A 24,379-nucleotide genomic window follows, 5' to 3' on the forward strand; every position below is an offset into this window, starting at 1 on the left:
ATTTTTTCTTTCAAATACACCTCTGGGGTTTTATTTTCTGTGAGCCAAGCTGCACATACCAGAGGTGCTTTAACAAGTCATTTGGGTAGAATAATGCTCACAAATATCAACTGTAAGCAATTAATGCTGCATAAGGAGCCTTCTCCAAAGAAAACTGTCTCACAAGAAGTAAGGATGGAATGAACTGCCATTAAGAACTCAGGCAATTAATTTTCTGGAAAACTATATCCAGGACTTCAGAGTTGCAAAGGAGTACACACGACTGAGAGTTCTTTGAAAAACTACTGAGGCATACCTGCCTGTCAAGCAGATGTAAGAACAACTGGGTGCACAAGGCTTCCCTAAGCTGGATTTCTTGTATCTGCAAATAAGTTCCTCCTCGAAGCAAGGTAGGCTGCAAGCAAGAAGGGCACTGGGCCAAAGGACCAGGACCTTAGGTTGGATGTTAGGGGGAAGTTCTTTACTAGGAGAGTGGTTAGGTCCTGGAACAGGCTGCCCAGGGAGGCTGTGGATGCCCCGTCCTTGGAGGTGTTCAAGACCAGGTTGGACAGGGCTCTGGGCAACCTGATCTAGTAAAGGCGTATGTTTGGTGGCCCTGCTAGGCAGGGGGGTTGGAACTACATGATCCTTGAGGTCCCTTCCAACCCGGGTCATTCTGTGATTCTGTGATTCTGTGACAACCTTTATGCAGAAAGCCAAGGCTCAACTTTGCCAAGTGTTCAGAAATTATTTCCACTTCTCTGACCGCCCGTATCACAAACTGACCAGTGACATGGGTCCTTTGTTGCTGAATACAGGAAATGATATAAAAATAAATAAGTAAATAAAATCTGCACTTGGTCTATGTTTTTTCTAAAAGCAGAAAGGAGAAAAATCTTAATTCTCAACTAATCACACGACAGGTCAGTAGTTTTTACTGAGGTCTACAAAGTAGGTCTAAAAAAAAAAATAAAAAAAAAAAATCAAGCTGTCAGTCAGACGATTCTTCCACCTCAGTACAAACTATTAGATCAAGTGCTTTATTCACCTTCTTCACAAATCACTATTACAGAGCACATTGGATGAGGAAGGTAGAACTAATCAGCTTCATTATATTAAACTGTACTAAGACCTCCTGAATTGTTTTACACAGTATTCTCCTCATCCAAAGCAGAACCAAGACCAACTGCTTGCTTCAGCTCCCAGTTTCAAAAGTTCTAATTTTTAGAAGTTTATCACCCGCCATTGTTTAAACAGTTGCACAGAAACTGCTTTGTATTTCTCCCCGTCACATTGCTGAATTCCATGTTTGTGTGCCTATTAAGACCAAGGTGGCTTTTTTCTATTGTTTGTTTCTTGTTTGTTCTTTTTGCTTGTTTGCCTATTTGTGCTTCAACAAGCCTGCTTAGAATCAGCTTCCATAGGCAGAAGAAAAACAGCAAACCTCAGTATTCAGGTTTACTTATATGTCGGGTACTTGAATGTTGCTTCAAAAGAAATACACAATGGAAAAATATATTTGAGCTCTTTGACAAAACAATCACAAGTCTAATCACAGCCACAGATTCAGCTTGCTTGCAGGAGAACTAGATGAATTAGATGCTTGTATTTGTCTTATTGTTTGATACAAATGGGTGAGTCATTTACATTCTGCATGGAGAACATACCGGTTCTGGTACAGAACTGTGAGATACTACTTCTGTAATTAACGCCAACTGCATAGATTGCTCTGGAAGCAATACCTCCCATTTATGTAAATGAAAACTACAGCAGATACAAAGAGCACAGTAACACTAGTTACTGCAAATTCTCAGCCATGAAACTGTTTTTCAACATAATCACCACGAGTAAGTATGCATTTTCACCAGCAACGTACAAGAACCTTTACTTCCATACCACCAACATCCAACTCTGACACCATGGGTCAATATAATATAATAGGAGGCATTACTGTTGGAGCAGCTCTCATCTATTTGCTAAGATTCCTGCTAGGTATCAAGTATTGTACATGTATGCAAATCAGAGATTGGTAAGTAAGGAAACTTCCTAGCTGATTACAGAAGAAATGCTTCTATTCCCAGCAAACAATGTCACAACACAGCCTATCTTGGACCTGGTTAACTGAAGCACAAGCAACCATGAGGATCAGCACTCCCCTAAACAAGAGCCCTCACTTGCACAGTATCTCTCATGGCCTGGAGAGATTCATCTCGCACATACCCTGGAGGTCAATACATTCAAAATATTCAGTATTGGAGAGGAACCAAATGCCAGCTTGGAGAACATTCCTTGGATCTCACCGCCAGACCTCTTTCAAATAGAGGCTGCTAACTTCTCACATCTTGCATCATATGAGCCACAGAGATCTGACAGCCCCCTCATGCCATTCCACCTTGCTGCCAGGATGCACAGGGCCAGCTGGGGTCCTGGAGAGCAACAGCTCCTCAGAACCTAAGGACACACCTTAGCAAGTGCAGCTGGGGGAACCAGAGCTGCATGCCGAAGTGTGGCAATAGCAGAGACAAAGAGTGCAGCTGCAGTAGCACAAGGAGAAAAATGCAGGGAAAAAGAAAAACACCACCACAAATTTCAGTTCTTGCCTGCCAGATTATAGTCTTATTTTAATATTCCAACACTGTAAAAAAATTATACAACTGTCTACAAACTAATTCACTGAGGAGTTTCTTTAGTTGTGCCCCAGGAACTGGCTCAAGTCCTATCTAGTCCTATCAAAGCTTTAGTTAGCTTCAGAAAATGAATTCAGATCCCTTGTGAAAATGTTACTTAGAGCACAGCTGCAGAGATGACTTCTAGAAAGAAAGAAAACAAAAAAACCTAAACAGTGCCGGAGAGTCACAAGACCACTTTCATCTTAATACCTACCATTTTCAGAAAGAAACAAGTTGTCAACTCTGTCATGCTTATTTAGAGAGAATATATACAGAGAAATACCAGCCACTAGTTCCTTCTCCAGCCAGAAGGTGCTTGCAAACATTTAGAGACTAGTTATGTGCTTGAGTGGCAACAACAATTTCCTACAAAGAACAAATGCAAATACACATCACCTGCTTACATCAACTAAAAACCTCATGGCAAAGCACAGAGCCAATTCACAACTGCAAGCCTGGGAGCCTAGGCTGGAGGACACAGGAACACGCTTGCTTTTCAAGTACCTGAATGCATTACGACAGCCTGAATTGAGGCAGGGTTGGCCTTTTGAAAAGGCACAAGGTGTGCAAGGATCATGCAAGCTCTTTTTTCTTCCGTGAATCAATGCCAATTGCTGGAAATGGTCAATACTATGCAATCATTCTGGATCCTGTGCTCATTTAGATCATGATACAGGGAAAGAATCTAGCAGTGCTCACCGACCACTGGCCCCACAAGCTGTTCTCTTTCACTCCCACTTGCTGAGGAAAGGACCAGTTCAGCAGCACATCAGCCAGCCGTGTTCAGGTTTTCTCCATTAATAAAATAAAAAGCCTAAGAAACAGTTGTGTTACCGGTCTACTCCACAGCAGCAGAAAGCCAAAGGTAAAGACTGGAGGGATACAAACACAGGCACAAAACTAAACATAATTCCTCTCTTCACAGAATCACAGAACTGTAGAGGCTGGAAGGGACCTCTGGAGATCATTTAGTCCAACCTCTCTCCTTGCTAAAGCAGCATCCCAAGAGTACATTGCACACAAAAGTATCCAGGTTCATTTTGAATATCTCCAGAGAAGGAGCCTCCAACCTCTCTGTTACAGTGCTTTGTCACACCTCCTCTTCTGCCACTTCAGAGTAAGACTGCGGGACACCAAAAATAACATTTTGAGAATCAAATATTTTAGGCAACCCAAATAAACGTAATTTTAAGATGTTGTAATTTTAAGATGTTACTCTTGCACAACAACCCTGCAGAACTTGCCTCTAGGAACTCATTAGAAGGAATTGCTATTCTTATCAGAGACCCGTATCTGACTGCCACATCCAGTCTTTCCTCCTGCATAACTGTTTCAGGAAGAAAGGTTAAAAAACAGTGCAAAAACAAACAACTGAAGGAATGCACACAATGCAGAGAAGCTAAAAGTGCAGATTACAGCGAAGCTAAAAGTAAAGGTTAAGCCATGACCATCTGTTTGACCAAAATCCCCTGAATCACCAGCAGAGAACAACAGTACCAAAGCAGAGCACTGGCACCTGAACTGGGCCTTTTTAAGCTGCCACCAGCTTGCCTGCGCTTCATGTTAGCTTTATTCTCAAGCACTGGATGCTTGTTTGTAGGTTAGTTAGTCCTGCCTGGAGTCCAGCTCTTAGAACAGAGTATTGATTACAGTTTGATAATACATTAAAGTCAATAACTGCATTCTTTAAGTAGTTGAATACCTTTTGGATTATTTCCTTTCTTTTCCCCATTTTAGGTATAGTCTCCCTCCCCAATGGATAAACTTACTATATTTTCTCTACCATCTTTATAAGTTCAATTGATCTTTCCTGCTATTTCTAAATCACAAATACCAATAGCTCCTATTTCGGTATTTTAACTTAGCTAAAGATAGCAACTGGCAGGAAAAAAAGAATGCTTTAACATGCAACGAAGATCACAGATCAAAGATCAGCTTAAATACTGAGAATACAAAACTGCAATGACAAGCTGGAGCCCTATTATTATTATCTCAGACTGTCTATTTTAGGAGCTGTGACTTGATTGTTCTTCCCAAACTTTAACAGAAAATGGCACATTTTACTTGTTTTGCCAACACATCAACCAGCCTTCCAGGAAATAATGTGTCAGCAACATATGGAAACTACTTGCACGAGTTTTTTTTGGCATTTCTCCCGAAGCCTGGCATGGTTTAAGCATTAATTGTGGAAGCCACTAATACCTCTGTTTTAGCTGTTAAATTTAAAACATCAGGGGAACATTAAATCAATGACAGTATGTGATTACCATTTGATATAACTTACCAAACCTCCTTCACTAAGATTATCAGCTTCTAAATACTTTTTGTAACTAAAAGGCTTATTTTGGAGGACATTTATGCACAAAGCTTTGGAAAGTACCCACTAAGTAGCAAACAGTAAGTAGTTAAGAGCCGTATGTAAGAGTATGCTTCTGTATTTATAGAATTAGCAACTTCTAATTAACGCATTAGGAAAGTTCTTTGGAATACAGTAGCATCTTGTAGTAAGGCACAGCGAAAGGAAAGAAACAGCTCAACTTACTGAAGACAAGGCCCAGGCATTTTAAGAGAGATGAACTGAGACTGAGTCATCAGAAGCTTTCCTCAGTGGCACACATCAGAAGGCAAGCAAACAGCAAGACCAAGGGAAAAAAAAAAGGAAAACAAAACATAGAAGCTGGGCTTTCCAGAACTCTCCCAAGAGACTTCAGCTTTCAAAGATCAATTCAGCCATGCAGCAATAATAGGCTCCAGCTAAAGAATTTTCCTTCAACTCTGCCAGAAATTTATCAAAAGCTTACTGTGTGCTGACAGCACATCCTAGAGCAGATTTGATGAGGACGTCACAGAGTGGACAGGTGATACCTATGGAGATGTACACTTTGCCACTTCATATTACACTTACAGTGAGGAATAGGAGTGTTGTACAACAGAGCAAGCAACCAATCTGCCTGGCCAGGAGTGGAGCAGAAGGCAGATGGACTTGCCAAACTTCTTGTTACTTAGAGACTTCTGGAGAACCTGATGAGCCAGAACACCAGGAAACCCTGTGATGGGTGGGTGGCTGGAGGAGCAGGAGGGGCAAGGAAAGCAATAAACTCCAGAAATCTGGAGGTCAAAGAACTACCTGTCTAATGTAACATCAACTTTGTTATCTCAAGAGCAGATTAAAATTAAACAGGCAGGATGGAGAAGCACTGTCCCATGCTCTGAGTCTCCAGGAGAAACGCACACAGTCACGCAAACATTTCCCACACCATCCTTCACCACATCACAGGTTACAGCAAACAGCTACTCCAGGAAACAATTCCACATGAAACAGCCTGCAGAGCAGCTAGGACAATTTTTATTTCAGCCTTCTTGAAGACAGCCCAAGGAAAGAACAGCTGTTTGGAAACATCATATTGCAATACATCAAGTAAGTATTCAGTTTTGCCCTAACAGAACTAACAGCTCTCCCTCACCTGTTTGAAGTGACATAAACCGCAGTCACTTATCCTTGTCTGCTACAGGCAAGGAAAAAAAGAATGCGACACTTCCAAAAAACTCAGCTGGAAACTTTCCTCTGCTGAATTTAACCACATCACAGACTTACCATAGAAGTGTATAATTTGCTGTTACACCTATTTAACGTAGCTTTTTCAATTAATTCAGCATTGCAGGGAGGAATAATAATAATAATAATAAAAAGGGATACATTAGCTATGTAAAACAGTGTCAAAATTATTTTCAGCCTCTACAAGTACTTCTTTCCCCAGGCTATAAAAGAACTACAATAAATATAAACAAATATGATCTAACAAAGTCAATTTAAATGTGAAATTATGACATTTGTATTAAAAAAACCTCTACTGTAACACACTCATCATTCAAATCAAGACACTCAAGCAGCACGTGCTTACTGACAACATCTTAAATAAATCAGTGACTTTGGGTGCGCGCAGTTGAAGAGTTAAGTATTCCAGAAGAATTTCTCTTTGAACAAGAAACAGTATTTTCTCTCTGTATACTTAAATCACACAGTTCTATGCCGGGTCAAGGTAAAAGAAATGAAAGCTGCTAGAAGTTCTTCTGAATGGTTGCAACATGAAAGAAATCAGAAAAACAGCCTCTAATACTTCTGGATTATTCAGAGGAATTCATTTGCTCATCGTTCACAAGTGACAGAATATTTATGAACAGGAATTCTTAGAAGTAATTTGCTGAAGTCAGGAATCAAAAGACACAGAACACAGAGTGTAATATTTATCTACGACCAAGAGCACACAGGAATTGCTGCAATTATCTTCTGTTATAAATGACAATGGATGAGGAACCATCTTTAAGAGTTGGTAAAAAATACAAACTTTTCTTCCTAAAGAGGAAGACAAAGTCCATTACACCCTCACCACAGTCTTCAGCAGATGCTAACTGAACAAAACACTTGCTCCTACTGACAAACAATAAAACTTAGAGCTGACCCATGTTCCTAGAGTACGTAATCTCTACCAATGAGCTTTGAAGTACTGAAGTGCTTCCAGATGTCAAACTAGTTTGGCAAATCCAAGCCTCTTTCTGTTCTTGAAAGAACTGTGCAGGAGTTACCCAGACAGCAACAGGCCTTGCACTTCACGTGACACAGAGTGCTGCAAATCTATGACATTAGTAGTGGCAGAAGACACCACCAGCCAAGAAAACAACACAGAAATCAGAAGGAACTAAAGTAATAACCCACTGAGGAAGAGGACATCTAGTTGGCGAAAGATCCCAGCAACACCACAGGCATTCTGCATTCATATTTTGAGGATGCTACGTCCCATGGCTGCTTAGCTTGGGCACACAGCAGAGCAGTACGTGGTGTGTGTAAGACCTTGCAACCACCAAGCACACCACTCCAAAATAAAACCACCACTGGCCAAATCTGGCACGGCCAGACCCCTCCTGCTTTGCTGCAGCCAGCTGGCACCACCTCACGTTACCTGGCCCTCCAAGGTTACAGCTCCAAGACATCCTCACTGCCTAGTCATGGCATTAAGGGTTTCCTTGAAAAGCCAGTGTGTTCAGACGGTGCTGCTCTGCATCCACTCAACACTGAGTGGTGTACAGGTGTTTCACATTTTATCCTCTCTTTGCTTACAAGAATCTTCCCTCATGAGGATTATGTGCTTTCACTCCATTTAACTACAGCTTGAACACCTTCAAGCAGAAATGGAATCACTGACCACTGTGCTCCCTGAGGTTTTCCACTGGAGGTATTTAGCATCTTATTTCCTGCCAAAGCACAGATTATTATTTTATGCACTTGTAAAGCAGTCAAAGGTAAACTCTGACTTCTTCTAGCCCAGTGTGCTCTCTCCTCTGAATAACTACCAAATGACAAGAAGGAAGATGCCAGTGACAAAGGCACATCTGTCTTCCCTTCACTGGATGAGCAATGAAACAGATATTTAAGTTGATTTTTATTTCATTTATAATCAAATCTCAAATACGTTCAGCCATCATAACACTGCCTACAACTATTAACATGGATGATAAAAATTGCTTCATGCTAGTTTTAAAAGAGACAGCTCTAGCACTGCTCACATGAGGATGCTTTCTGGCACTGTGCACATCCACTTAGACACCACCTCTTTAGGCTACATAGGTCACAACATAATGACATGATGTGTTAACTCTGTGCTTGTCATTTACAGTATTTTTCTTTTCTTTAGGATATGCATACATGAGTTTAAACAATTAACTGTAACAGTGGCCCACTTCCATGCTTGAAGTACAGTTTAACCAGAATTGAACAAAATATCAATTGTCTGGGAAGTTACAACTAACTTAGCTATTTCTAGCTTAGAAGTATCGAATTTGTGATTATTTTCACTTAAGAGTTCTTTAGGTATCAGGTTTCACATCCACAGACGCAGAAAAATTCATGTGCATGTTTAACTTGAACATGAGAACTGTAAAACAAAGCAGGATGAGGACAGACAATTCTCTCTGCCCAGCCAGCCTTATCTCAGCACTCCTTGCACACTGCATCATTCCCTCAAGTACAGGGAGCATCCCATCACCAACGTGGCGTGGCTGTGACCAGGCCACTAATAGAAAATACTTGGGATGCTTGGCAGGAACCAAGGGTTTGCATCATCTGTCACTGCAGCCAGGAAAAGCTCCCCAGAGATGGATGTTTTCAGCACAGCTCTCAGTACACATGAGGTCAGAATGGAACCAGATTAGAGATGCGGTCCTGGGGTCAGAGCCCTTGCTTCCCCCCCAGCAACATGCAACAGAATCCCCTGGGTTAAGGTAAAGAACATCAGAAATACAAGGAGCTTGAGTGCAATTGCTTTTAACTTTCCTCATCAACTTTTCCATTTCGAGTAATAAATTCCAAGATTCCCAAATTAGGTTTGAACTTTGTGTTTATTAAATCACTGTTCAACCCTGGCACTCCAACCCAAAGAGAGCCAAAAACAAAGGTACCCCAAGTTAACACGTTACCTAGTTCTCAAAAAGTTTTAGATTCCTACATACCGACTGGTGCTTCTCAATATTATTTTTCACTAGCTTATTTTACTGGACTTAGACTTACAGATGGCTGTTCCTATGCAACCTAAAGAGTTCTGGAAAACATTCTGGTGCCATCTGCAGAAATTCCTTTTCCCTCAACTAAATAGAAAATATCAAGTCAATCGCCCCCTTTTAGGACACCCTTGTCTGCGACCAACCTTAAATTACAGCCTTTGAAGTTACTGGATCACTGCACTATTGAGCAATTCTTATTTTTTTTGGCTGCACTGGGAATGGTAAGAGTCCCAGGGTTAGGCACATGCTGTTCTACTTCAGTGGCAAGAAGCCAAATCCGTTTAAATATTTAAACATTAACCCCAAGTGAAGTTACAATTATTAAAAAATAAATAAATAAAAATGCAGCCATGATTCCAGAAAGATTAAATTCATTCCACAGCCAGCAACTTGAATACAAAGGCCATTTTGCCACTCTCTGAAAATGACATCTGGAAGAACTGAGAAGCATGGAAAAGTTATCAGAGTAACCATTATGGTTTCACTGACAGACTACTTTCCTCCACAAGCATAGACACAAGCACATTATGTGATGTTTTCCCCTTCCAGCTCTCTATATTAATCTCCTGCACTTAAAAATGCTGCTGTTTGGCACTGGGAAAGCCAGAGCATTTTGAAGAATTTCACATACACTTTCCCTTTTGCTTACCCTACATCAAAAAGCAGTTAACAAACAGCAGCCACCAGTATTCTACTCAGCCAGACAATGAAATAAAGCAAACATCAGACATGTCCCCTTGGAAAAAAAAAAAATAATAATAACAGAACAGCGTGAGGACTTAAAAACACACACAAAAAGCAAACACAAACACAAGGCTAAACTCTTATCTAAGTTTAAGAAACAAATGCCAGATGGCTCAAAGCTGAACAAACAAGCACAAGGTTGCTACCTATGCTTTGTAGCAGGCTCTATGATCGTCCCGTTATTCAGTGTCATTTTGTATGGATAGTTTTGCCTCAAACAAAACAAACAAAAAAAAATCCCCACCAAAATATTTTTCAACTTCTCTGAAATGCAGCTAAATAAGAAACGTGATGTCCAGGAATGTTAAGTAGAGGGAAGAAGCCAGCAAGTTCCTTGCACAAATGCTTTGTAACACCCCACCTCTTCTGCACTCTGATGAGCACAACACTGAGAAACCTGCTGTTTATTTTCTGCTATCTGACTGCATTTACATTTAAAGCAGCACAAAATTAGTTTTACGTGAATCAAGCACAAAATGAGCTTTATATAAATCAAACAATAAGTAAATTAAAGCAGCTAACAAGAACAGACTGCAATAGAGTTTTGTTTTTTTCTTCCCCTCTTACAGACCATTTTTTTTCCCTGCTTTCCCCTACAAGAACAAAGCCCCAGGCCTCCCCTCTGCAGTATGCTGGCACTCCTTGTGCTGTTTATAAAAAAAGTAAGCAGTTTGTAATTGTAGCTTTATTCTGACATGAATCTGATATAAACAACACTAAATATAACTTATGTGGATACTATGGAATGACCTCTACACGACCAGATTTGTTTTATCAATGACATTCATCCCATTATAAATTATAGTACCAGAAAATCAATCCCAGAGTCCATCATAGATCCCACACTGCTTTCAGTAAGAAAGCACCTGAAACTGGCAAAAGGCTGTGACTGAATGACACGGTAGAAAACAAAGCCCTCCCACTCACTGAGCACTGCTAGCAACTCTTTAGGGGAGGGGAAAAAAAGAAAAGAAAAAAAAAAAAAGAAAGCAAACAAAAAAGCCAGCCCAGGCTTACTATATTTAGAAGACAACTTACCTAGAGTGCACCCCACATCAGAATAACCGCTGAAGCTGTGCCACATGCCAAGCCACACAGACCAAATGTCAAACATTCTGCTAGCAGGGCCACTCTGCCCTTACCCTCACTCCTCTCATACAGCTCTGGGGCTGTTCACATCTCTCACAGCTCTGCAGCACTTTTTTTTTTTCGTATAATAAGTGTATTTTTACCTTTGGCTACAACTCGCTATACTATAAGGATCACACACTGGCACAAAGCTCAATGACCCACGGGACATGGCATTTCAGCTGGCATAGAGAGACAGAAAGAAAATACTGATTACTATGAGTCCAGGACAGACAGTGAAAGCCATACATGCAGCACAGCACAGACAGCCCAAGTAAGGTGACAGCTTCACTGCCTGGCAGCAGGAGCAGCCAGCCAACAGGCTGTGAGTAGGGAAACCACTGTTTCAACATAAAAAAAGAAAGGAAAGTGGGGTAAGAGAGAAAGGCTGTGCAGTACTAAAGTAATGGCTAAGGCTTCAATTCCCTTTTTGGTAGGGGCAGCTTTTAGCAAGACTTCAGAAGGCCTAATGACATAGTATCCTCTTTTAGGAAACCAAAGACAGCTGCTATTCAACCATCACCTTGCAATTAAGTTATTAAATGAACAACCAGTTCAAGGCAGATTTCCTAACATCTTATGTATTAAGATGCAGCACTGTTTAGAGTAGAGAAGCATAAACAAATACTGGCTATGCCTGGTACAACTATTAGGAAACGTATGAGAAACATGTGACACAAACAGATTTTCTTTATAGGGCATTACACTAAATCCATGGCACACAAATGCAAGCAAGATCTGGGCGAGGAAAGACACAGAATTGTCAGGTAATGTTGCATCCTAACCCAGTATAGAAACAGCTCAGATGTCTTGGTCTGCGTGCAATAAGTTAGAAGCAAACTTCCACCACATGCAATATACATTATTAAGTGCCTGACAAACAGCCTTTATAATCTACTGAGAAAGCTATCAAGCTCATGAAGTTTATACCAATTGGTGTTAGAGCATGGACAAAGAGGCCATGTGTACTGCACAACTCCAAATGAGTACCAAGAAAAGCTATTCATTACAAGAGTCTGTACAACAGCAGGGACATTATTCTCCAGCTACAGACCCAAGCACCTTAATAGAGGTGAGCATTCTAACAGCTTGGCAAGCTCTGCCTTCCTTCCAGGCAGATACTGACAGTGCAACCCCTTAAAGGCACCCACTGCCTTAGGCCACCAACTCATGCAGATCGCAGAGCCAGCCATTATTATCTCCTGGTATCAAGCCTCTGGCTGATTAAAATATTTTAGCAGGAGACAACACCCAGACAGTTTGGTTTCATAATACTCAGCCATAACAGTTCCTGAACAGATCCTAGGAACAATGTAAGAGCAAAACAAGGTGCAAAAAATACAGGTGCACTAGAGGGTAGATCTGCAACTTTGGGACACCTTTATACCAAGAATGAAAAAGAGTAAGGTCACAACCAGACCAAAATATGTGAAAGAAATTGCCTTAATTTAGAGAAAGCTTGTGAAGGAAGGATTCCAGCAATCCACCTGTAGATACAAACTCAACAAAGAACCGACCACCTGCAAGTAAGCATCAAATAGAAAGGCACTTCCTGCACTTCCTTCAAGTGCATGGTGAATATTTTATTATGTGAAGGCAGAATAATGCTCAAAAAGACAATGATATGATAACATATGCTGCTCTGTGAGCTATAAAATCATATCGGCAGCTTATTTTCCAGTACTTTCATGCTGCTCATTGTAGCTGCTGGATAATCCAAGAAACATGACAAAAGATGAGATTTTACAGGCAATTAATATGGTTCATGCTGCTTGAAAGTCAGCAGAGTACAGTGTCCTAAGTCTGGACTGTATCACTAAATGAGGACTATATAAAAAATAAAAATAGATAATAAAGCTTTCTTAGTGGAAGCTTGCAACAGGCTTTAGCTCCCGCAAACTTACCCATATCCAAAGTACAACTGAGAAGGTGCATATACCACACTGCCTAGTTTCAAACGTTGAAAGCATACTCGGAACAGTGAGTTGTCCAGAGGTTACAGTATCAAGAAATACTAAGCTCCTACAGAAGTCTCTTATGTATCTGCAATGCAACACATCTATCAGGTCAGCATTAAGGATGGACAAAGATGCTCTGCCGAGACCAAACTGGCACATGAGCCACGCAATTAGGCAGCATTGCAACAGTGGAGCATTATAATCAGTAGGCTTCCCAGATTAGATAATAGTTTATTATTACTACCCCTGCATAATCGAGTAATAGTTTCAAGATTAAAACTAGACTAGTTTTAATCTAGACTGCTAATAGAAGAAAAGCAGTATGCAGTGCATAAACCACAGCCAGAGCCCACTCACAGTGCCAATAACCACTAAGCCAGTACAGCCAAAGGTGGCTGCATCAAGTGGCTGTAACCAGTGATAGCAAGGGTGAGGTTTATGCTGCCATGCTCAGCCAAAACACACTTTGAGGAGACAGCATCAGTGGAGAACTCTTCCCATACTCTATCAGGGGTATGGAAGAATCCACAGGACACCAAGAGCTTCAGTTGAAAGTTAGAAATATTGATGTACATACATTGTCTTGAATGGCTGCTCTAAGCACAACAGCTACACAAGGGCTGGATGACTGCTATTCAAAAGATGGAAAGGAGCAGGCAAAGAAATACCCACTTTTCTCTTTTCCTTCTCCCCAAAGAAGTAACTGGGAAGGAGAAAAATATATATATATAAACAAAAACGAGACAAACAGTAATGGTTTAACACCTACATGTTGCCAAAACTGGAAGCTGCTAAGTCCTTCTAAAGGAATCACAAAGTCACATTCAGGGATGGGTGAAGCACCACCAATCTACTTACAAAAAGGATGACAGAACAGGAACACGTGTAGCAAACCTCACTCTGCCTCACACCAACAAATAAATACTCCATTAGAGACAACAGGGGAGCCTTTGTCTTTGCCAAGAACACTGAACAGTCACCTAGTCTCCACAAAATGTTTTAAAGAAAATGTTTAGGTTTCTGTGCAAAACAGCAGTATGAGAGCACAATTAGAGCATTAATTTCTTTGACTAGCTTGCCAAGCTCACTATTTCAGTCCAACACTGAGCCTAAAAGTAATTCCTTTAAGGAAGATGTAAGGTCATACATGAGTTTGCTTTACTAATCTCCATGAAGTGGAAATTCTAATATTGCATAACCAATGCTGCAACAACTAGTTGTTCACAACAAACACCCCTCTCAACCTAATAGGCTACGGTTTTATTTCAGCTTTAGCAACTTTAATTGCCAGCTGCTCCACCAACACAAAACAGCTTTCAAACATCTGGGCTGACAAATCAAGAAAGAACCATGTGGTTTTTAATCACATTTAATTACTCCCATTTCTGGAAGAAAATGAAACAGATTTAATTGATAGAAGATGACTTCTTAGGAGATGCATTCTGAGAAGGATGACTTTTAAGCTAGTTAAACACAAACAGCAGCATTCAGGTATGAGCAGAATAAGTGCAAATGGGCAGAAAATTTGCCAAGCATTAAATAAAACCTAGTAATGAAGATGCCAGGAGAGCTCATGCTTTGTGACAGGTCCACCTCCATCAGAAGAAGAGTTTCATCTCCAAGTGACATTGTACTGTAGCTGACATGATATTCCCCAACAACAGTACCTATGGCAGAAATAGGTGTCAAGCTTTTTAAACCAAGCTTCAACTTATTCTCATTTTTTTTTCCCTAAAAGAATGCCACTGAAATTCAACAACACAACATCTACCTGGTTTAAGGTTTTATGACTATTCATAATTTAAATGTTCGTTTAGTGTTTTAATGGCAATATAAACAATCCTAACATTGGAATTTGTATTACGTATCCATTTGGTGTGTGCATCTCCCAAAAGGAATGCATACCTTAGTTACTTCCACATGTTTATAGTTTGTGACTTCGTCATAAGCTGCCTTTTATCAAGCCATTTAAAGGCCAAACTAGACACAAGAAACCACAATAAGGAATACTGCAGCTACAAAGAAGTAACACTAAACAATATAGAATTAAAGATCTCAAAAGTAACACACAGATAACATCTAACTGAAAAAGCATGTTCAGTTTTTACAAATTTCAATCAAGCAATTCCTTGTACTTCTCTGAAACTGGACACCCAGCTTACACGTACTAACATGCTGTGTGCACAGCTATTGCTCACAGACTGGAAACCTTACTAAATAACACCTAACAAGGGTTAGACAAGAAGCTCTATACAAGCTTGCATAGCAAGGAGCCAAGTTCACAGAATTTATACGTGCTACTTTTCTGCAGAATAATCATTCATCAAGCAATTTGTACTTATAACCATGAAGCACTTTTCCCAGTTTCTCACTATTTACCCACAGAGCAGCAACAACCAAGTTTCCTGTTAATCTCTTCCAGAGGGCTAGGAGACCTCCCCAAGCTAAAAGCAATTCAAAGGACACTGGACAGATCTCAGCTTCAACTGGATGAGAGGACAGGCCAGTCCCAGGAAAGGCAGCTATGCTCAGAGGGAGTGTCTAAGGATTCTGACGGCAGGAGCTCCCATTCAAAGAGCTACCCAACACCTATGCTACGGCCCTCTTGCAATTCTGAAGCACACTAAAGAGTGTCCCTGCACAATGACAGGATGCATAACCTTCAAGACTAGGGGCACCAACAGCTCGCTTTAGGCCAATTTCCTTGACACCCTCCTTGTGCTGAAAGTGGGCAGCACTACCAAAACCTGGAGAATCTTACCTTTGGATCTCTTCAAATGAGAGCAGCACTTCACTCATTAGGAGCATATGGGTAAAACTCCAAGTAAAATAAAATAGGTACATTATGTTTACTTTGATAAAAGGCACACAAACCATAGCTGATGGACACGTTCACAGCCCTTCCTCTTCCCAAAGAATTTCTTTTTACCTGTCCTTACATTTTACCACAACTCTATCAACAACAAACAGATTCTTAGCTCCCCTGGAATAACGATCATATTTTATACATTCTTCAGTCAAGATCATTCAGTCTGCTGCAATTCAATGCTAGGAATAAGACCAATAAGCACGTTCCTCCAGTAGCCTCAGCTACTCAAACAGGAGATGAACGGAAGTGAAAGACCAGTCTGTGGTAATCCCCAAACCAAATACACCCATTCAAAAGTATCACCACAGACGTTCAGGATCCTAATGACTAACAACAGCATTTTTCTCACCAGTCATGTAGATCTGGCATTGCAGCTGACCCCGTAAAGGGAATAAAAAAAATAAAACCAGAACCATTTCAACAGACACCCTATCAAGAACTCAAAGATGCCATCAAACAAAGATGTCAAGCCCAAGACAAGATATGGGCCCCACATATTGCCAGATCAGTTGAAAATAAACAGTTAATTTAAAAGTAACTGCACTTCCTCCTTCCACAGCTCTGCTTTTTAAAAGAGGTCTCCACCTTCTTCACTGATGCAAGCAAGTAAAGTGGCACTAGAAGTTCGATCTTCTTGTTTCTTCCTGTTAGAGGCATATAGAAAGCTACAACAAAAAGTATTACAGTTATTAGCAATTATCAGCCATTAGAATGAAGTGATACACCACACACACTCCAGTGCTTCCACCCTACTGCATTACCTTCACTGCGCAACTTATGGCCGCTGTTGGTCAATGCAGAAAGGCAACAGCCACATGCACATCTAGCAGGACCCGCAGCACAAGTCAGCTCACCAGAACCCAATGTGTGTTCTGACTGTACAGCTGCTAGTGTTCCGAGTGCTTCATTTCATTTCCCTGCAGAACTCCTAAGTACTCCCCCCTACACACACATGGTTATGCGTATCCACATCTATTACACACAAAACTAAGCTAGCATTCACTTTTATTGAGGTATTTAATAACATGGAAAAAACAGTAGTGAAACCTCTGTAAACATTTGAAGACTGCTGAAAGCACGTTGGCAATGTGGTATTTAGATTACAGTAACCCGGAGAAGATGATATAAATTTTAGGATTAAAAAGAAAGAGACTGACCAAATAGCAGACCCAGGGGAATGAAGATCTAACAGAGGTGGACAGTGCACAGCCATACTGGCAGCAGCATGAGTTATTCCTGATGCAACAATTAGATACTAATGGAAGCAGTTTAAGAGAAGCAACTTACATGGAGAAACACTCAAATAATTAGGGATTAAAGCAATTAACCCAAGGGAAGGAAAAGTTAATGGAGTAAAACATAAGTTCATACCGTTTGGTGGAAAGCTACATTCTGAAATGACTTTTTGGTACTAGAAAGAAAACACTAATGTAGAAATTTAAGAAAAAAAACAGTATTAATACTATTTGTTATTTGGAGGTAGGAAAACTATCAAATAGCACTGAGTTTTCTCCAGAAAATATAAATCTGCATAGCCAATATATTTTGCAGAATAATCTCAGAGACAACAGGGGAAATAAGTGCGCAGTAAACAACTTAGATTTTCCCATGCCATTATCAGAACAACTGCTGAGTCTAAACACATCCTCGCATATGAGTTAGAAGAAGGATGAAACTCAATGCAAGCACTCCCCCTAAAAAAGCTAGGCTGTTCTCATAAAAAGTGAGAATGTTTAACAGAAGCTGTACAACAGCCAGCTACACTTTGTAAACACTGAAGAAGCTCTGACTCTTGTTTCTCCTTTCACAGGAGAAAGCAAAATAAAGAGCATTAACCTCTCCCTGCTTCAGCCTCACTCCTGCACAGACTGAGCAACCCAGAAACTTGCCAGGTAGCCCCCAGAAGCCATGGGATACAGACAGCTTCAGAAGCACTTGATTGTCCTGATTTAATGTTACATGAGGTAATATTACAATAATGAATTAAGAGAAGAAAATGAGCCAAAGAGAAATATGGCCTTCTGGGTAGGCAATCACTTCAGCATTTTCTGCCTGGTCAATATCTAACGTGGTACTTTCACTCACAGGGTGCTCAACAGCCAACTACAAGATGCCTCCAATCATAAAGCACTACTAGCACACTTTAACATCTTATATGAACATTAAGCATGTTACATATTATGCATATGTTTTATACGTAAATAAAATTGTGTAAATCAACCCTCATCATCAGGACAGCTAAACTGCATCCCACAGTTTCTATTGCAAGTAACACTATTTTGCTGGTTACTCAGCATGTCAGATCTCAGCTCAGTGCTAAGCTCTGAAATGTACAAAAAATACCATATTTGACATTTTCCATCATAATCCAGCTTTGTGCAAGAATCTTTGCTTTCCAAAGAACAAAACAAAAGCAACAAAAAAAGCCACCAACAAAAACCCACTTCTTCCATACTTGATTGCAGACGGAAGTTCAAAGCCACAAAACCCAAGAGTTAGAAATAAGAGCCCAAAATATATTTAGTGTGTCATTACTTTGTTCATTTCTCACTTTGCCAAGGCATTTATATCACATTACCACAGTTAGTCTTACAGCCAAAATCAGCCCCTCAGAAGTGACTATGCAAAAAACAACAAACCAACAGGATGGGGAACCAAGTTATGCATTCAAAATAAAAAGCAAGTCTTCACCTAAACTGCTTGGAAAGACACTATGAAAAACCAGTCTTAAGCTGATATTTAGGAAAAGCTTGACATTTGGTTGAATATCTTAAAACTATGGAGTCATTATATACAGAATCACGTTTACACTGCGTGGAAAATGATGCTGAACAGAGTTTTAGCATCAAAACCATCTGATTGTTTCTTCTTTGGCCACAGCTCCGAGGCGTTCTGATCTCAGACAGGAATCACAACTCAGGACTAGGTGAATTTTAAATACAGCCTTGTTACCACGCAACACAATTAACCTCTATGAAAACAGAGCTCAATAGCAAACTACTGCTCACCCACAGTAATTAGCACAGAGAACTAATTGCTGGTATCAGCTCACGTGGGGCAGCCACTGCAATGCATCACTGTACCTCCATAGGTGCACTATGTATGTCAATGGGAACACTGGCAGTTTTCAGCGCCTGTTTCACTTACTGATCCAAACTGCATCCATATTGGTTGCCACTGCCCTCTCCAAAAACATCAGTGACACAAATCCAGCAGGTTGCAAAAGTAAGTTGCACACCATGAAAAGTTTAATCCCACAACGAGAGAACCACGTGTTCCTTTAGAAAAATAAATAAATAGATAACTATTAAACACAAACATCTGTTTGTAACCTCTGTATCACCCAATTTGTTAGGTGAGGTGCACTATTAACCAAATTTCACATTATAGCTAGTTTTAAGCTATCATCAACTTTACAATGAATCAGAAACGCCCAATAGTTATTTGTTTTACCCGCCACAGCAAGAGTGGATCTTTCAGACCAACCCCACACGCGGGGGTTAGCACAGCTGTACAGCCCGTCACACCTCACCTCGTGAATATAAATAAAGCAAAACACCCCTGCACAACCCTCACCTTGGTGTCAGATACCAGAGTTGTGCCTGCAGCAAGGACACGCATAACCCCAGTGAGCAGCGGATGCTCGGTTTTCTACTTCGCTCTGGAACTTGAAATAAATGGGGAGGGAAGAGATGTTGGCGTTGGTTTTAGGGTTCTTCTTGGGTTCTTCTTGGTTTCTTTCCCCCCCCCTCCCCCCCCCCCAACATAAATATTAGCACTGCTGCATCGAAACAACGGTATCAGGTATCAGCCCAGCGTCCTTCCCAGGAGCTCCCCTCTCCCCTGGCAGCACAGGCAGACACGGAGCAGCAGCGCACACCCTCGCGCCCTCCCACAGCCGCGCCGGACCCCGCAGCGCACGGTCCTTCTCCTCAGACCCACCTGCGCCGCCGCCCGGCTTCGCACCACGTACTGCGGGTGCGCGGCCGCTCGAGAACGCGGAGGCGGAGAGCGGGGTGCCGCTGTACTCCAACCCGGCCCCGCGCTCGCAGCCCGGCCAGACTCGCCCCCTCACCGCGCACGCAACGCAGGGCTCCCGTTAACCGAAAATAACTATAATAAAAAAAAACTTTTAAAACCTGAAGTACTCGCGCCGGCTCTCCGTTGCCAACTCCTCCGCTCAGCTCGGGTGTTCCCTCACAAGAGAAGTCCGACACCGAGCAACGCGGCGCCCTCCCACCTCACAACGTCCCCCACAGCCGCACAGCTCCGCGCTGCCGCTCTCTCCTGGGCCGTCCCGTCCCGCCCCCCGGCCGCACCTGACGCCCCCCGCTCCTCTCCGCTCACCTGGCGTCGGGCCGCGGGGCCGGGCCGCCCCTGGGCGGTGCTTCTGTCGGCGGGGGCGCGGAGGGGGCCCAAGAGCGCTGTGCCGCGCAGATGGCGGCGAGAAGCGCAGGTAGAGAGCGGGCGAAGTGGGTCAGCCACTAAAAACACTGTCCGGCAAGCAGGGAAGGAGCTCCGAGACGCTCTCGCCCCGCTGGGGCTTCTCGGCGGTGCCGGGCCGGGCGCAGCGGGCACCTTCCCCTCAGGCGGCGGCGGGAAGAGCTGCAGCGCGAGCCGAGCAGCGCTGGCTGCGAGTGGCGGCAATGACTGCACGGCTCCTCTGTCCTGTTTCACCGCGTGCGGCTCCGCGCGCCGCGCGTGAAGTCATGAGGGCGCGCGAGTGGCTGCCTCACAGGCCCGCCCGGCAGCCCGGCCCGGAGTAAATCATTAACCCGGGGCGGCGGAAGGGCAGGCCGGGCCGCATTCCCCTCGCCTCGACTGGCTCAGCCTGGCCGGGACGCGCGCTCTGGCAGCTCCGCTCACCCCCGCTCGCCTTGTCGGTGATCCCGGCCCCAAGCGAGGGACCGTGTAACGTGCTCAGTTCTGCAAAGTCAGCCGGGAGCTGCGCGGGTCGGAGATGAGCATAATGGTGTGCATCGGGGCCGAAAGGCCTGAGCTCCATCTTCTTAATGGCATAAGCTGCAGGATGCCAGATTTGTGCTGAGTTTATGCAAAATAGGATATGAATGCAAATAGAAACTAAGTTTATGAGTTCAGTGACAACCGCTACAGCTTAAACTCTGCCTTAGAATCATAGAAGTGCTCAGGTTGGAAAAGACCTTAAAGATCATCAAGTCCAACCACAGCCTAACCATACTACCCTAACAACCCTCTGCTAAATCAAGCCCCTGAGCACCACTTCCACAATGGTTTCCTTTTCACACCTCCTGTTATGTCACATGCTCTTTGTGCTGCTCTTGTGTGAGTGGTGGCAGAGCCTGCACTCCCCTCCAAGGAATGACAGCAGCTGTGTCCTGTGCCACACCAGAGCAAGGAGAGTGTCCGTGAGGCGCTCCCACATCCAGGCAAAGGACTGTTGTGTCTCAGCACTGCCGTGAGTGAAAAGCTATTTTTTGTTATTGTTTTTTAATCAGAAGCGATGTTGTTCCTGTGAAGGATGTGGACTGGGTGAACCGATCCTTTGTGCAGTATTAATGAGCACCACCTGCTTTCCTCACACCCCGCAGGTTTCATGTCAGGCTCATGTCAGACTCCTTGACCCTGTGGAGGTGCTTTGGAGACTAGGCACTAAAATGGTGTCTACAGCCAGTGGAACTGCCCATAACGTGAGATACAGAGGGAAAATCTTTCACTCACCTTTACAGAGCTCCAGAAGGTAAGCTCTGCCTACATAACATCTGGGTAGAGAAGCTTTCCAGTGCCAGTAAGGCACCCTGCTGCCATCAGCCTCGGGGTTCATTATGTGCCCAAATAAGCATCTGTACAGAACAGATTTGGTGACTCCATAGGAAATGCCTGACATCACACTAATTGCCTGACCTTCCTTCCATCCTCCGCTACTATATACAGTTGCTGGCTATTTATATATGACGAACATGATTCAGAATTGAACAAGCCAGGAAGACACTAAATCCTTCAACCTACTAATTAAAACAAGGGATATAGCATGATTACTTTGTTCCATCACCACATGAAAGAGGACTATTTGTTTTTATTGTGGTTAGCTTAGTAGTAACAAACAAAATATTTTATTCCTATCCATGAGAAGCAATCTTGCCCATCTTAATGGGCTTCATCCAAAACATACTGGAGTCAGCAGTAGTATGCATGGGCTTTGAATTTGCATGTGACTGCAAATCTGGTGAGCTGCATTAGACCAAGAGTGCTGTCAGACTACAAGGCTAAGGCACTGAAGACTTTGACGCCCCAAGAGAGAATAATGTCTGTCTTTTAGTGAAAGTCTGTACAGTGCTTCAGCCCTTCGAAGGCAAACCCTTCAGTACTGCAGGTGAAGCACTGTGTCAGGCATCTGTTGCTGTGGCTGGACGTGTGGAGCAAGGAACATTGTGAGATTTTTGTGGTGTCATTAGATTACTGCTCATGTGAAACTGAGTGATAGATGGTTTACATAGCCGGCCTTTTAGCAGAGTTCACAGGCATGGCTCCAACTGTACATATGGAGGCTAATCTCGGTTACAACTTGAAAATGCCTCTGTCTTTGTTACTGTGGGGATGGTCGGGAAAGTATCGACAGATTGCTACATCTGAAAGCTTGTCATATTGATCTTTATCCCACCAAAAATCACAGTGCTTTCACCATACGCTGTGACCGGTCCGCTGTGATTTGCTCTTTCAGTTTCCATGGTCCAGCTATTTGTCTGGGCATTTTGTACAACAGTAATCAAGGAAAAAGAAATCAGATTAAAAAACAAATATGACGCTTAGATTCTTTTAAACTGAAATAAGGGTGAGGGAATTTGGGAACAGTTGCATTGGTGTTCCATAAAAATCTCCCCTAATTCAACTTGGCTGGAATTCAGGTTGAGAAAGATAGTAGAAATCATTACGTAGAGGAAACATTTGTCAGATCCCATCAAGGAGGATTTTAGATAAATGGCCAAGGATTCTCAATACAAGGAAACAGAAGAAACTGGCAAGGCCACTGACATCTGTATAATTTGTTTCTTATTTTTTGCTTCATTTGCCCTTGGAGATCGCTTTTTCGGGATTCCAATCAAAAACTGTTGGAAAACAGTTATTCTGATGACAGCCTCACAAAACCCCTTTCTTCTGGCATTAAGCAGCAATTAAGTGTCTTCTGCTTCTTTTTTTTCTCCTCAGTTCTTCTATTCCTTCTTTTTTTCTTCTGAAAATGTATGATGAAGAATGAAGTATTATGTTGCCTTATCATTTAAAAAGAGGGAAGGAAAAGAGAGAGAAGTAAGAAAGGCAAAAAAAAACTTACAAAAGGTAGAGAAATGGAGTAAGCATGATAACAAGGAGAAAGGCATCCAAAACTACGAGGAATAAAGAATGAGAAAATCAAGAGCAAAGGATGGAGAATAACATAGGCTGCATGTCTATATTCTTGTCTTAGGCCCTGCAAGTACTTCTGAGAGGGCTAGAAAGATACACTATGCTGAGACAAGCATATGACTGTCTTTAATAATAGATATGATTGCAGCAAGTGTAAATATATTGAAATAGTACCAGGTAACTTGAGTATCAATAGCAGTAAAAATGCAGCCGCACAGGGTGGCCAAGTCAGTCTTCTTTTGGTATCCAGTGTAATGGATGGTTTTGAATAGGTTATTAGGGAACTACGTTTCTACTCCTGACTCTTAATGGTTGGTTGCACTGTACTTTAATATTATATGGAAATTGGCTAAAAAAGCTGTCCTGTAACAGGGACTGAAATTCAAATTTCCCCACTCCGAGCCATGGACTTTAATTGTTGCATTGCAAAATGATGCTTTGCTTCCCTGTCCCAATGAGTGTGGATTAGTTTGTTCAGAATAACAGCTTTCCAGCAGGCACAATGAAAGGTGTTCCACCAAACTAGCCTCTGGCCCGGTGATGAAGGGAACTTCCTGGGAAGTGAGAGATAGGCATTCAGTATTGTCCTCAATATCCTGCAGGTTTCTAAGCTGCTGTCTGCTGGGCCTTACTCCTGGCATGCTTTCGAAAGATACTGAAGTCCAGGTGCAGACACTGCATAAGCGTAACTCAAAGATTAAATGCTGTAGATGCCAAGAACATTGTTAACTTCAGCATCAGGAGCTGGCAGCTCAGGTGCTTCTTACACTGCCTGTTAGAGATTCTGGTCCAAGGTGCTTCTGGTGTGGGGACACCTGCCTCAGAGCTCTGGGCTACGAAACAAATGCCAGAACTTGAGGGTTGCAGCTTTCAACGCTGCAGCAGAAAGTCTGTTGTGCATAAAGCTTATCTTTGCTGTGCTTGGGAGAGCACCGTGTTGTGGATTTGTTCTTGTTCAGTGGCGTGCTCACTGGTCATCTATGGCACTGTGAGGTAGGCTTCTGTCTGATAAAATTCCAGCACGCTGGAGGTGAGCATATTCTGTTGAGATTTGTCTTTTTTTTTAAGGTGGGGAGAGGGCCAGTGAAGACATGTAA

General features: G+C 42.4%; 1 protein-coding gene across 6 annotated transcripts in view; it reads right to left on the bottom strand.

Annotated features, from left to right (window-relative positions):
- Window positions 1-20,580, bottom strand: part of MTUS1 (microtubule associated scaffold protein 1) — a 108,132-nt gene extending 87,552 nt beyond the window's left edge. For 2 of the 6 annotated variants that reach the window (XM_072335719.1, XM_072335713.1), the window contains exons 1-2: window positions 20,042-20,191; window positions 19,479-19,569 (exon numbers count right to left, since the gene is read on the bottom strand). The gene's annotated coding sequence lies outside the window, so the exon portion shown is untranslated. Of the gene's footprint in view, window positions 1-19,478; window positions 19,570-19,844; window positions 19,935-20,041; window positions 20,192-20,249 lie in introns of those variants that run through there. The other 4 variants (XM_072335717.1, XM_072335714.1, XM_072335715.1 and 1 more) reach the window with 3 other exon arrangements.
- Between the last annotated feature and the right edge of the window lie 3,799 nt (window positions 20,581-24,379).

The sequence above is a fragment of the Excalfactoria chinensis genome, chromosome 4 (genome assembly GCF_039878825.1).
Source record: "Excalfactoria chinensis isolate bCotChi1 chromosome 4, bCotChi1.hap2, whole genome shotgun sequence".
NCBI lineage: Eukaryota > Metazoa > Chordata > Aves > Galliformes > Phasianidae > Excalfactoria > Excalfactoria chinensis.